Here is a 14,370-nt window from a genome sequence, read left to right as displayed (position 1 = left end):
TTTTTACAGATGAGATAATATCATCAGATTATTACCAGGACCATAGTGTACATTTGGCACACTTTTTCCATACTCCCCCATTATCAACACAGTACATCTTTGGCATAGATGTATGAATATTACATTATTACTGTTAAGCACATTACATAGGTCACTCCATTTGTATTTTTCCCATGTTTCTCCACATTTCCACCCCCACAAATAGTGATGTACATCTCTTTAGCTCACAAAGAACAGTCTTGAATCTGTCCCATCAACTACAATTCTCACCCACCTCTGGGTTTACTGTATTATTCAGTCCCTAAATTATTCTCTAGCTTTCTTTAGTTGGCATTTACATTCCTAGATTGCCCTTTTCAGCCACATTCCTATTTATAAACCAGCTGTTACTCACTAAAATGTGTTACCATCAACTTTATACATGTCCACACTTTTACACTAGTTAATTAAAACCTCCACATACATTAAATATCAGTAGTCCATCTCAGTCCTCCTATTTCCTTTAAGAATCCACCACCTACCACCAGGTCTTAAAGATATTTTCCCATATTTTCTTTTAGAAGCTTTATTGTTCTTGTTTTTATATTTAGGTTTAATCCATTTTGAGCTAATGTTTATATAAGATGTGCAATAGGGGTTCTCTTTCCTTCTTTTGGTTATGGATATCCCGTTCTCCCAGCACTGTTTGTTGACTGGACTGTTCTGCTCAAGTTGGGTGGGTTTGATAGGCTAGTTAAAAAATCATTTGACCCTAGATGTTAACGTCTGTTTCTGAACCATCAATTCTCTTCCTTTGGTCTATGTGTCTGTCTTTATGCCAGTACCATCTGTTTTTACCACTGTAGCTAGGTAATGTGATTTAAAGCCCAGAAGTGAGAGTCCCCCAACTTTGTTTTTCCTTTTTAAGGAAAAGGAAAATTTCCTTTCCTTAAAGGTCCTGGCTATTCAGGACCCCTTAACCTTCCAAATAAATTTGATAATTATGTTTTCCATTTATTTAAAAAGTACTGGTGGAATTTTTGTCAGGATTCCATTGAATCTGTATATCAATTTGAGTGAAACACCTTTTTAAAATTTTTACTTTTATTTAAGAATTGACATCTTAATGATATTAAGTCTTCTAATCTGTGACATTGGAATGTTCTTCTAATTAATTTGGTTTTTTTTTTAACCAATGAGTTGCTTTACATCATTGGTTAAGTTTATCCCTAAATATTTGGGTTTTATCTGTCATATATTATTTTCATCACTCTCTTGACACTTTTAATTACATTTACTGATATAATCTTCATGTCTAGACTCTCTTCCAAGTCTCCCTCTCCTGACTTTTCTTTTCAGGCTATAGCACACCCTCTAGTATTTCCTGCAAAGCTGGTCTCTTGTTTACAAACTCTTTCAGTTTCTGTTTATTTGTGAATATTCTAAACTAGTCCTCATTTTTGAAAAACAATAATGCTGGATATTAGATTCTTGGCTGTAAGTTTTTCTCTGCTGTATCTTAAATATATCAGACCAGTGTCTTCTTACCTCCATGGTTTCTGTTGAGAAATCAGCATTTAAACTTATTGAGTGTCCCTTATGTTATGCATTACTTTTCTCTTGCTGCTCTCAGAATTCCCTTTGTCTTTGGTATTTGAAATTCTGATTAGCATGTGTCTCAGAGTTGGTCTATTCAGATTTATTCAGATAGGAGTACATTGTGTTTCTTGGACATGGCTACCTATGTCCTTCAATAGGGTTGGGTAATTTTTTACCATATTTCTTCAAATATCCTTCTGTCCCTTTTCCCTTCTTTTCTCCTTCTGGGACACCCATGACATGTATGTTTTCATGTCTCTTACTGTTGTTCGGTTTCCTGAGAATTTGTTCTATTTTTTCCTTTCTTTTCTTCAGCCGTTCTTTTGTATGTTCACTTTCAGAGGCCATTTCTTTAAGCTCAACAATCCTTTATTCTGCCTCATCAAATCTGCTATTATATGATTCCAATGTATTTTTAATTTCATTTACTACCCTTTTCATTCCCATAAGATCTGCTATTTTTCTATGTAAGCTTTCAAATTCTTCTTTGTGCTCATTCAATATCTTCTTAATATCCTTAATCTCTCTAGCCATCCCATTGAATTTATTAAGAAGATTTGTTTGAACATCTATGATTAGTTGTCTGAACTACTTTATGTCATCTGGAAGCTTATCTTGATCCTTTAACTGAGCCATATTTTCCTGTTTTTTGGTGTGGATTGTAATTTTTTGTTGGTGTCTTGGCATGTGGCTTAATAGATGCATTTATTCTGGGTGCAGTTTCTCTCTTCAGTTTAGGGCTTCTTGCCCTTTCTCCCTTGCTGGTTGTGTATAGGTGCCAAGAATATAGTTGATGCTGTTAAGCTGTAGAAGCTCATGCTTCTCTCATTGCCCCAGGGACCAATGAAGCTTCTCCCAACTTTCTCCTTTGCCAGGGGTAGTGACAGAGCCACAGCCAAGTGTAGTAATCCAAGTCATGCAGGCCTAGACTATAGTTGCCTGAGAGACTGATGAAGCTTCATGTCCCTTTCTCCCCTGCCTGAGATGTGGATGGGGCTACAGGTGTGGGCAGCAATCTAGGCTGTGTGGGTCTAAACTGACCACATTTGCCCAGGTAGACTTCCAACTCTGTCCAGCCAAATATACCTGCAGTTAACAGGAGAGGCTGGCACAGGTCCCCCCTGCTTCTTCCCTGCTGGAGGTGAGGCTGGGGCTTAGGATAGAGCTGCAATCTGATCTGGATGGAAAGAAGGCTTCCCTTGCCAGCACTAAGATTTTCAGTGCACCCTGCTTCCCCTCATGGCAGGGGCAGAGTCTGGCCTCTTTCTGACTTGGACATGTTCAAATTTTATCTGTTCTTAGGGTTATAATTTAGCCTGCCAAATTTACTAATCAGTAGCTGAAGTTGATGCCCAACTATCTCTTCCTCCCCTGTTTTTTGGGAAGTGGAGCCTCCAATTCTAGCCACAGATTAGCTCCTAGGGTGGCTTGAAATGCCAGTGGAGGATTGTCACCGGCCTCCAGGACATGGAGTACTTTACTCATGAATCTTCTCTGCAGGTGGGTAGTCTCCTCCTTCCATTCTTTCAAGGATACTGGAGGATGTTCTTCTGGTCTCCTGGAGCTCCCAAACAGGAGCTTCAGATAGCTCTGGGTGATTACTAACTGCCCTGCTGCATGAGCTGACTCTAGGCTCCTTACTCTCCTGTCATCTTGCTGGTTGTCTATCCATTTATTTTTTTAACATCATTTCTGGATTAAAGTGGTTTCTGTTTTAAATTTTACTACATTGTTTAGACACACATCTTTAAAAAAAAATTCAAACAAAACCACATCCCTCTTATGAAGACTTTCCTTTTACTTGATGAATAATATACAAATAAGGTTTACTGACCTTTAAGGTCTTTGAAAAATTGACTCAAACTTACCTTTAATTACCATATCCTGCTATTTGATTTAGTCAATATATACAGCAATGTCCCCACAAATTTATTCATTTTTAAAATCTTGTTTATTAGAGTATTTGTGAGTTTACAGAACAACCATGCAAAAAATACAGGGTTCCTATACACCACTCTGCCACCAATGCCTTGCATTGGTGTGGAATGTTTTTTACAAGTGATAACATGATATTTTTACAATTTTACCATTAACTAGAGTCCATTGTTTAACATAGCAGTCACTGTGTAGTATAGTTCCATGGACTTTTTAAAAAATTTTCTGTTACCAGCTATACAGTCTAGCATTTCCCCTTTTAATCACATTCAGAAATGTATTTCAGTGGTGTTAATTGCATTCACAATGTTGTGCTACCATCAACACCATTCATTACCAAAACCTTTCCATCATTCCAAATAGGAACCCTTAAACTTTGTATATTCTAGCTTTATAATCACAATGACCTTTTGTTTTGTCTCAAGGTAGTTGGAAAACCTATAGCCAGTAGACTGTGTTCACACACACTAATATTTTCTAGTGTGGCCTTTTTCTTCATCTATTTCCAAGGCTTGATTTCCCAGCACAAAATCTTTTTTTTTTAACCTATTAAGTTACTTCATTCATTGCAGAGAGGGTAGACCTACATTTCCTTTTTTAACTTTATTCCATTAAACATGGATTTAGAACTTTCAGCATCTTAAAGGTTTAATAAATATAATATTAATTTATTTAATTGATATTCCATAAATGTAGGGAGATTACATTTAAGCTAAATAAAATTGAAACCATTATATTTTATTCCAGAAAAGTTCTTTTTGCTTCTTTTATAGGAGGTTAAATGGATTTTTCTTGAATAAAATTCTAAACCTGTGAATAATCATAAAAGCATACTGAATGCTAGGTTTTGTAATATATTACAATTGTTTAATTTTTTAAAATTACAATTGAGGAAAGATCATTCCATACATTTCAAGGAATTTTCCTTTACTAGTTGATATTTGATAATAGGAATATAACCACTCATATTTTAGGCAGCACTAAATCTTTTTCCTTTTTTGCTTGGGCCCTTTTTATTTTCTTTATTTTTTTAATGTTACATTAAAAAAATATGAGGTTCTCATATACCCCCAACCCCGTCACCCAACTCCTCCCCCAATAACAAAAACCTCCTCCAACATCATGAGACATTCACTGCACTTCGTGGATACATCTCTGAGTACTGCTGCACCTCATGATCAATGGTCCACACCATAGCACACACTCTCCCACAGTCCACTCTGTGGGCCATGGGAGGACATACAATGTCTGGTAAATGTCCCTGCAGCACCACTCAGGACAACTCCAAGTCCCAAAAACGTCCCCACATCACATCTCTTCTTCACACTCCCTACCACCAGCAGCCACCATAGCCACTTTCTCCACACCAATGCCACATTTTTTTGATTACTAACCACAATAGTTCATGAATAGATTATCAGTAAGTCCACTCTAATCCATACTCTAAAATCCTCCATCCTGTGGACCTGGAATAGTTGTGTCCACTCCATATCTATATCAAGAGAGGGCTTAGATTCCACATGGATGCTGCTTGCAATTCTCCTGCTTTCAGGTGAAGGCACTCTTGGCTCCATGGTGTGGTGGTTGACCTTCTTTACCTCCATATTAGCTGAGGGGGGGATAAGTCCAATAAATCAGAGTGTAGGAGTTGCAAGTCTATTGAGGCTCAGGGCCTGGCTATCACATAGTCAGTCTAGAGATTCAAGTCCCCTGGGTATATATTAAACCCCAGCACCAACTACAGATCCAGTAAAAGTAACAGGAGAGGTTTGTGAACAAAGATCATATCTGAATCCAGCTCCATCGTATAGAAACACAAACTGCAAAGTAGGGCCAACTGACATGGGACTGAACTCCATCTGCCATGACAATAGAAACTGTGGGTCTCTGGCCCTCAGAAGAACCAATATCTGAGGTTGTATCTACTTTATCTGTCTTTAGGACTCTGCTGAGGTGTGCATAAGGGTGACCCCTCTGATACCCTCCTGGCTCTTTTTGGAGACTCATAGCCATATAAACTCATTTGTCCTTTCCATTTCCCCCTTTTATTCAGGTCAAAAAGCATTTTTTAACTCTGGGTATTATATGTAGACTGAGATGTTCTGCTGGTCTGAGTTGACCCTTTTATTCAAGGTCATTTTCTAGTTACATCATCAGCCGGTACTTGGTAGTAATCCCTCAGCACCAGAGAGGCTCATCCCCGGGAGTCATGCTGGGGGGAAGGCAACACATTTACATGCTGAGTTTGGCTTTGAGACTGGCCACATTTGAGCAACACGGAGGGTCTCAGGAGGTAACTCTTAGGCACCCTGCAGCTCTAGGCCTTGTTCTTATTTCAGGTGCACAGGTTCACAAGCACAGTCATTAGTCAAGGTCTCATTGTTGGATCTTCCTTTTTTGGTCTTTGCCATTGCATTTGGGGGGTTGTTGCTGTTCCTTTAGGGAATGTGATAGAGCTCCCCTGGCTAGGAACTCAGCACTCCCTCAGTTGTTTTTAATTGTAACCACTATGAAAATATCCATTTTTATGTACTCTGGATATATACCCAGAGAACTCCCTGCCAACCATGTGTCCCCTGTTAATAACACCCCACACCAGTATTCCTCCCCTGCCATTGTTGAACCTCTCTGTGCTCCAAAACTTCTTAAAAAATGAAGCCTAATATATTGCCAGGTTCCATTAATAGTAAAATAGAATATAGTGATGAGTTTAAAGGTTAGATATAGAATACATATTAATTTTTAGAAAAATTAAGGTAAAAATAAATTGGGGTATCAAAAAATTAAAAGATATAAAAGCTTTGTTTTTAATATTTTGCCTTCCATCACTGCAATAAATGTGCAAATTGGCAAGGCAACTTCTTCCATCTTTTCCTCAGTGTCTATATCCTTTGACCTTTTTTCCCTAATTATTAAGCTTGTCTTCACAAAAGTTTTAGATCACAGTAATTCATTGAGGTCATTTAGTATTTGTCCTTCAATGCCTGGGTTGCTTTGCTCAAAATAAGGTTCTCAAGATTCAACCATGTTATCCCATGCGTTTTAGTGTATTTGTTCTTAAAGTCGAGTAGTATTCCATTGTATGTATATACCACATTTTATTTATCCATTCATCTGTTGATGGACATTTGGGTGATTCCAACTTTTGGCAATAGTGAATAATGCTGCTATGAACATTGGTGTGCATATATCAGTTTGTGTCCTTGTTTTCCATTCGACTGGGTATATACCCAGCAGTGGAATTGCTGGGTCATGTGGCAGATCTATAGCTCGTTTTTGGAGAAACTGCCAAATTGTCCTCCAGAAGGGCTGGATTCTTCTGCATTCCCACCAGCAGTGGATGAGTGTTCCCATTCCACCACATCCTCTCCAGCATTTGTAGTCTTTTGTTTTTTTCATAGCTGTCAATCTTATGGGAGTAAGATGGTATCTCATTGTAGTTTTGATTTGCATTTCCCTAATAGCTGGAGATCTGGAGCATTTTTTCATGCGCTTTTTGGTCATTTGTATTTCTTCCTTGGAGAAGTGTCTGTTTAAATCTTTTCCCCATTTTTAAAATGGGTTGTTTGTCTTTTTATTTTTGAGATATAGGAGTTCTTTATATATGCAGGTTATAAGTCTCCTATCAGATATATGGTTATGAAATATTTTCTCCCATTGTGTTGGCTCTCTTTTCGCTTTCTTGACAAACTCCTTTGAGGTACAGAAGGCTTTAATTTTGAGGAAGTCCCTTTTATCTATTGTTCTTTTGCTGCTCGTGCTTTTGGTGTGAAGTTCATGAAGTGATTTCCTATTACAAGGTCCTGTGGATGCTTCCCTACACTGCTTTCCAAAGTCTTTATGGTCTTGACGCTTATATTTAGGTCTTTGATCCATCTTGAGTTGATTTTTTAATAAGGCGTGGGTTGGTAATCCTCTTAAATTCTTTTACATATGGATATCCAGTTCTCCAGGCACCAATTGTTGAATAGGCCATTCTCTCCCAGTTGAGAGGATTTGGTGGCTTTATAGAATATTATATGACTATATATATGAGGATCTCTATCAGAACTCTTAATTTGGTTCCACTGGTCTTTGTGTCTCTCCTTGTGCCAATACCATGCTGTTTTCACTATTGTAGCTTTGTAGTATGTTTTGAAGTCAAGTACTGTTATTCCTCCTATTTCATTTTTCTTTTTCAATATGTCTTTGGCTATTCAGGGCCTCTTTCCTTTCCAAATAAATTTCATAGTTAGTCTCTCTAGTTCCTTAAAGAATGATGTGTTGATTTTTATTGGGATTGCATTGAATTTGTACATCAGTTTTGTTAAGATAGACATCTAATATTTAGTCTTCCTATCCATGAACAGGGAATATTCTTCCATTTCTTTAGATCTTCTTTGATTTCCTTGAACAGTGTTGTATAGTTCTCTGTGTATAAGTCTTTTACCTCTTTAGTTAAATTTATTCCTGGGTATTTAATTTATTTATTTACTATTGTGAATGGTATTTGGTTCTTGATTTCATCAAAAGATTGCTCATTATTGGTGTACAGAAATGCTACTGATTTTTGTACATATATCTTGTAACCTGTGACTTTACTGAACTTATTTATGAGTTAAAAGCTTTCTTGTAGACTTCTCAGGGTTTTCTATGTATAGGATCATGTCATCTGCAAATAATGAAATTTTGACTTCTTCCTTCCCAATTTGAATGCCTTTTATGTCTGGTTCTTGCCTCAGTGCTCGACCAAGTACTTCCAAGACAATGTTAAATAAAAGAGGTGACAGTGGGCATCCTTGTCTTGTTCCTGATCTTCCAGGGAAAGATTTTAGGACTTCACCATTGTAAACAATGTTGGCTGTGGGTTTTTCATATATACTCTTTATCATGTTCAGAAATTTTCCTTGTATTCCAAACATTTGCAGTGTTTTTATCAAGAAGTTTGCTGTATTTTGTCAAATGCTCTTTCTGCATGAGTAGATATAATCATGTGACTTTTTCCTCCAATCTGTTTATATGGTGTATTACATTGATTGATTTTCTTATGTTGAACCATCCTTGCATAACCAGAATGAATCCCATTGGTCATGGTGTATAATTCATTTAATGTGTTGTTGGATATGGCTAGCAAGTATTCTGTTGAGCATTTTGGTGTCATTAGAGAAATTGGTCTGTAATTTTCCTTTCTTGTGATGCCTTTGTTTGACTTGTTACCAGGGTAATGTTGGCATCATAGAATGAGTTAGGCAATATTTCTTCTCTTTCAATTTTTTGGAAGAGTTTCAGCAAGAGTGGCATTAGTTCTTTCCAGAATGTTTTGTAGAATTCACCAGTGAAGCCGTCTGGCCCAGGGCTCTTCTTAGTTGGGAGATTTTTAATGACTGATTCTATCTCTTTCTTTGTGATGGTTTGTTGAGATCATCAATTTCTTCTTTCATCAATACAGGCTGCTTATGTGTTTCTAGGAATTTGTCCATTTCCTCTGAATTGTCATTTTTGTTGGAATATAGTTTTTCAAAGTATCCTCTCATGATCATCTTTATTTCTGTGGGATCAGTGGTGATATCTCCTTTCTCCTTTCTTAGTTTGTGTATTTTCATCTTCTCTCTTTTTTTGTTAGTCTAGCTAAGGTTTTGTCAATTTTATTGATCTTCTCAAAGAACCAGCTCTTGGTTTTGTTTATCTTTTCAAGTGCTTCCTTATTTTCTATTTCATTTAGTTCTGCTCTTATCTTTGTTCTTTCTTTCTTTCTTCTTACTGTGGGGTTGCTTTTTTATTTCCTTTTTTACTAATTTCTCCAAATGTGCAGTTAGTTCTTCAATTTTTGCTCTTTCTTCTTTTTTGTTGTATGAATTTGTTGCTATAAATTTCCCTCAGTACTGCTTTTGCTGCATCCCATTAGTTTTGGTAGGTTGTGTTATCATTTTCATTAGTTTCAAGGTAGTTATTAATTTCTTTTGAAATTTCCTCCTTCACCAACTGTATTTCTAAGAGTGTGCTGTTTAATGTCCATATCTTGGTGTGAAATCTGGGTCTGGTCCTCGTAGATTTCCAGCTTCACTCCCCTGTGATCAGAGAAATTATTTTTTATGATTCTGATCTTTCTGAATTCCTTGAGCCTTTCTTTGTGGCCTAGCATATGGTCTATCTTGGACAACAATCCATATGCACTTGAGAAAAATGTATACCCTGCTGTATTCAGGTGTAATGATCTGTATATGTCTATTAAGTCCTGCTCCTCTAATATGCTGTTCAGAGTTTTTGTTTATTGATTCTCTTTTGAGATGTTCTGTCCATCTATTATTTCTATTATTTCACTTAGCTTTTCCAATGTTTACCTCATGTATTTGGAGGCTCCCTTGTTAGGAGCATAAATATATATGATTGTTCATCCTTCTTGAAAGATTATCCCTTTCACTAATATGTAGTGTCCATCTTTGTCTCTCACAATTATTTTGCATTTAAGTCTATTTTGTCTGATATTAATATAGCTACTCCTGACTTTTTTTGGTTATTGTTTGCTTTTAAGATTGTTTTCCAGCCATTCACTTTCAACCTCCATGAATCCCTGGGTCTAAGATGTGTTTCTTGTAGACAGCATATAGATAGGTCATATTTCCTTATCCAATCTTCCAGTCTGTATCTTTTTACAGGTGAATTTAATCCATTGACATTCAGTGTTATTACTTTCAAAGAATTATTTATGTTAGCCATATTTTCTTTGGACTTGTATTTGTCTAAAATTTTTTTCTTCTCTTTTTGTCTTTTTTGTTGCTTGTATACGCTCTTCCAACTCTGCCTCTCCTGTTTTTTTCTTTGTTCCTGCAGAACTCCCTTTAGTATTTCTTGAAGGGCAGGGTTCTTGTTGGCATACTCTTTTAATTTCGGTTTATCTGTGAATATTTTGAACTCTCCATCATTTTTGAATGCTAGTTTAGCTGGGTAGAGTATTCTTGGTTGGAAATTTTTTGTTTTATTATCTTGACTATATCATACCACTGCCTTCTTGCCTCCATGGTTTCAGATGAGAAAGCAGCACTTAATCTTATGGAGCCTCCTTTGTATGTGATGGTTCTCTTTTCTCTTGCTGCTTTTAGAATTTTCTCTGTCTTGAGCATTGGATAATTTGACAAGTATATGTCTTGGGGTGGGTCTGCTGGGATTTATGGTGTTTGGGGTGCATTGTACTTCCTGGACGTGTACATCCATCTCCCTCAGTAGATTTGGGAAGTTTTCAGTCATTATTTCCTCCAACACCCCTTCTGTCCTCTTTCCCTTCTCTTCTCCTTCTGGGATGTCTATAATACGTATGTTTGTGCATTTTGCATTGTCATTCAGGTCCCTAAGTCCCAGCTGCGTTTTTTTCTACCTTTTTATTGATCAGTTCTACTCTCTGATTTCAGATGTACTGTCTTCCACATCACTAATTCTGTCCTCTGCCTCTTCTAATCTGGTGCTCTTTGCTGAGAGGGTATTTTTGATTTCTTGAACTGTGGTGTTCATCACCATCATATCTGTTATCTTTTTGTGTGACTGCAATTTCTTCTGTATTCTCTCCAAGTGTTTTCTTCATATTGTTAATCTCTTCCTTTACTTCATTAAGTTGGTCTCTAATATATATGTTTTGAGAGCTCCTCTTCCTGGTTTTTAGTTTGTTCATTGGATTCAGCCATGTTTTCCTGATTATTGGTTTGGTTTGTACTTTTTGGTGCTGTCTGGTTATCATTTTATCTTGACAGGTTTAATCAGTTCCTTAGCTTCTTTGTCTAGTCTTGGGGATTAATTAGTTGTTGTTCATGTGTAAGTGTCTTCTCTTCATCACTTTGTTCTTCTTACTCTATTTTCTTGTTGCTGGCTAAGTTCACTTTGAAGGAAAATTTAGGGCCAGGGGAAGCAAAATGAGTAAGAAAAGAAAATGTATAAAGTAGTATTGGTAATAAATGTTAACAGAGAAACAATGTGAGATTTAGGAGAAATGGATATTAGACTCATGTAAGTTGTGTAGAGTTATAGCAGTAAGTAGAGTACCTATAATGAGACAGTCAACTGAATATGGGGAGGAATATAGTATGAATTAAAAGGCCAGTATTTTCATGAGAGAGGGAAAGAGAATAGAAAGACAATAATATCAAGAGTGGATAAAAGAAAACAGAACAAAGGTATGAGAAATAAAAAATCAGACAATTTGGGGGCCAAAGAAAGGGAGGTGGAATGCAAGAGAAACAGTAGATGATGGAGGATAGAAAGATGTAGAGGAAAGGGAGAGTGTAGGTGGCCAAAATCAATACACACAGAAAAGAGGAAATGGAGGATGAGGAAACACAGCAAATGTGAAGTGCTCCCTGCAGCACCTATTAAATAAAGAAAATAAAATAAAAAAGAAGAAAAAGAGAGAAAAAAGAGAAAAAAGGGGGGAACACAAAAGGGGATGAAACAAGCAAGATAAACAGAAAATAAACTAAATAAATGAAAAAGGACCTTGTGGGATAAAATAGGAGATAAGACCAGGAGACAATGCAACAGTAGCAACCATGATAAAAAAAAAAAAAGAATCAAAGTTTCAAGCTAGGAATCCTCTTTGCAGTTAAATAAAATGCTTAGGGATCTTACATTCCCTCTTTCTCCCATCCTCACTTCTGTCTCACCCAGGTCAGCTGGAAAGCTGCCTGAGAGGTCCGGTAGGAGATTCAAGTGGGTTCTTGTTGAACCAACTCAACACAGAAGACAGTGACTCTTTATTTCCAGCATGAGAGCACTTACACCTCACCAGCAACCCCAAATATGATATTGGAAGCTTGGATAGCATGTCCTACAGTCTCTTCCCCTTAGGTGTGCTAGGGGAGGTCTAATTGATTTTCTGATCCACCTCCTCCCAGACCAAGTTTCCTATCCTAGGACATTTAGGTAAATTGGGCTTTCTCAGCAGATTCACCTCTGCTTTCTTCCCGGACTCTCCCCAAGTCAGCTGGTACACTCCTCAAAGCTCAAAGAAAAAAACAAACAAACAAAAAAAAAACGTGGAGTGCTAGGGTAATCAAGGACCTCAGACGGGCCTCAGGGTGCTGGATTTGGGGATGGGAAGACCGGGATATTGCAGACTTAAGGTATGTGAGTCTGTGGAGTGTGGGCTATGAGGTTTTAGGGTATACAGACCTGGGAACCATGCATCCAGTAAACATGGGGTTTGGGAATGCTGTAGCACAACAATGATTTCAGGGATCCCTGTGGCTGGGCTGCCAGCCCTAGGGGGAGGGTCCCACCCACAACTTCTGAGCTTTGTGTCAGAAACCCAAAATTCCACCTCTCACAAGAATCTCTTCTGTCACTGTCTCACCAAATTGACATCCAGTCACCTCCTGCCCTGCAAGCCCCTGAAACAGCCTGCTCAGGGTCTGGGAACACCTCAGCACAACAAAGTTTTCAGGGATTGCCACATCTGGGCTGCCAGCCCTAGGGAGAAGAGTCCCACCCACAACTTCTGACCTCCATGTCAGAGACCCAAAATTCTACCTCTTGCAAGAATCTCTTCTGTCACTGTCTCACCAAATCAATGTCCAGACACCTCCTGCCCTGCAAGCCCCCAAAACAGCCTGGTCCAGCAGAACTCTGATCGTACTCACCTGCTTCTTTGCAGGAGAGATTAAGAGATGTACTCACTCAGATACCATCTTGCCCCTAGCACTAAATCTTTATTGTCATTGATTTGTCATAAAATCCCTGAGGTTAATACATGATATGATTTCATCTTTCAGAAGTGAAAGGTCAAAGTAAGAGGAATTCAGGGGACCAATGAGAGTGCCTCCTCTGGATTTATTCTGATAGGTTTTTCAGACGAGTCTCAGTTAGAGCTGGTTCTCTTTGGAATAATCTTGTTCCTTTACCTCATGACCTTTCTAGGCAACACTGCTATCATCTTGGTGTCCATCTTGGACTCTAAACTCCACACTCCTATGTATTTTTTTCCTCTCCCATTTCTCCTTCCTGGACCTCTGCTTCCTCAGCAGTATCATTCCCCAGCTTCTAGTCAACCTCAAGTGTTCAGATAAGTCCATCACATATGTAGACTGCATGATTCAACTCTATGTCTCCCTTGTAATGGGCTACACTGAGTGTATCCACCTGGCTGTGATGACCTATGATCACTATGTTGCTGTTTGCCATCCTTTACATTATATTTTTTCATGCATCTTTGGCTCTGCCATGTCTTGGCCTCTATGGAATGGCTCAGTGGGGTGGCCACTACATTGATTCAGTCCACACTCTCCCTTCAGCTGCCCTTCTGTGGTCACTGCCAGGTGGATCATTTCTTCTGTGAGGTCCCTGTACTCATCAAGTTGGCATGTGTGGACACCACCTTCAACCAGGCTGAGCTCTTTGTGGCTAGTGTATTATTCCTGGTGGTGCCTTTGTCACTCATCCTAATCTCCTATGGGTACATTGCTCAAGCAATTTTGAAGATCAAGTCAGCCATTGGAAGACATAAAGCATTTGGGACCTGCTCTTCCCACCTGATGGTAGTCATCTTCTATGGAACCATCATTTTTATGTATTTGCAGTCAGCCAAAAGTAGATCCAAGGACCAAGGAAAGTTTGCTTCCCTCTTCTACATCGTGGTGATCCCCATGCTTAACTCACTCATCTATACCCTGAGGAACAAGAAGTAAAGGCAGCACTGAAAAAAAAAATTGGAAACTCTATGACTGAGTGGGACATGATTATCAAGAAACATTTAGGAGAGACTTACTAAGGGTGAATCACTTAATGAAGGGTGACTAAATAACTAATTTTGTTATGTTCATGACCCTGTCAATGGGATTCAGTAGAAGAGAATAAATTAGCACTTGAATTTCAGAATCTGAACAATCTGAGTTTGAG

At 38.1% G+C, this 14,370-nt stretch overlaps 1 pseudogene; it reads left to right on the top strand.

The window, feature by feature from the left end:
* Positions 1-3,045: 3,045 nt before the first annotated feature.
* LOC101445104 (olfactory receptor 2G2-like) lies at positions 3,046-14,159 on the top strand (annotated as a pseudogene).
* The last annotated feature ends 211 nt before the right edge of the window (positions 14,160-14,370 follow it).

This window comes from Dasypus novemcinctus, unplaced genomic scaffold, assembly GCF_030445035.2.
Source record: "Dasypus novemcinctus isolate mDasNov1 unplaced genomic scaffold, mDasNov1.1.hap2 scaffold_119, whole genome shotgun sequence".
Taxonomy (NCBI): Eukaryota; Metazoa; Chordata; class Mammalia; order Cingulata; family Dasypodidae; genus Dasypus; species Dasypus novemcinctus.
The sequence above is the reverse complement of the archived record's forward strand: the minus strand, read 5'-3'. Positions and strand labels throughout refer to the sequence as shown.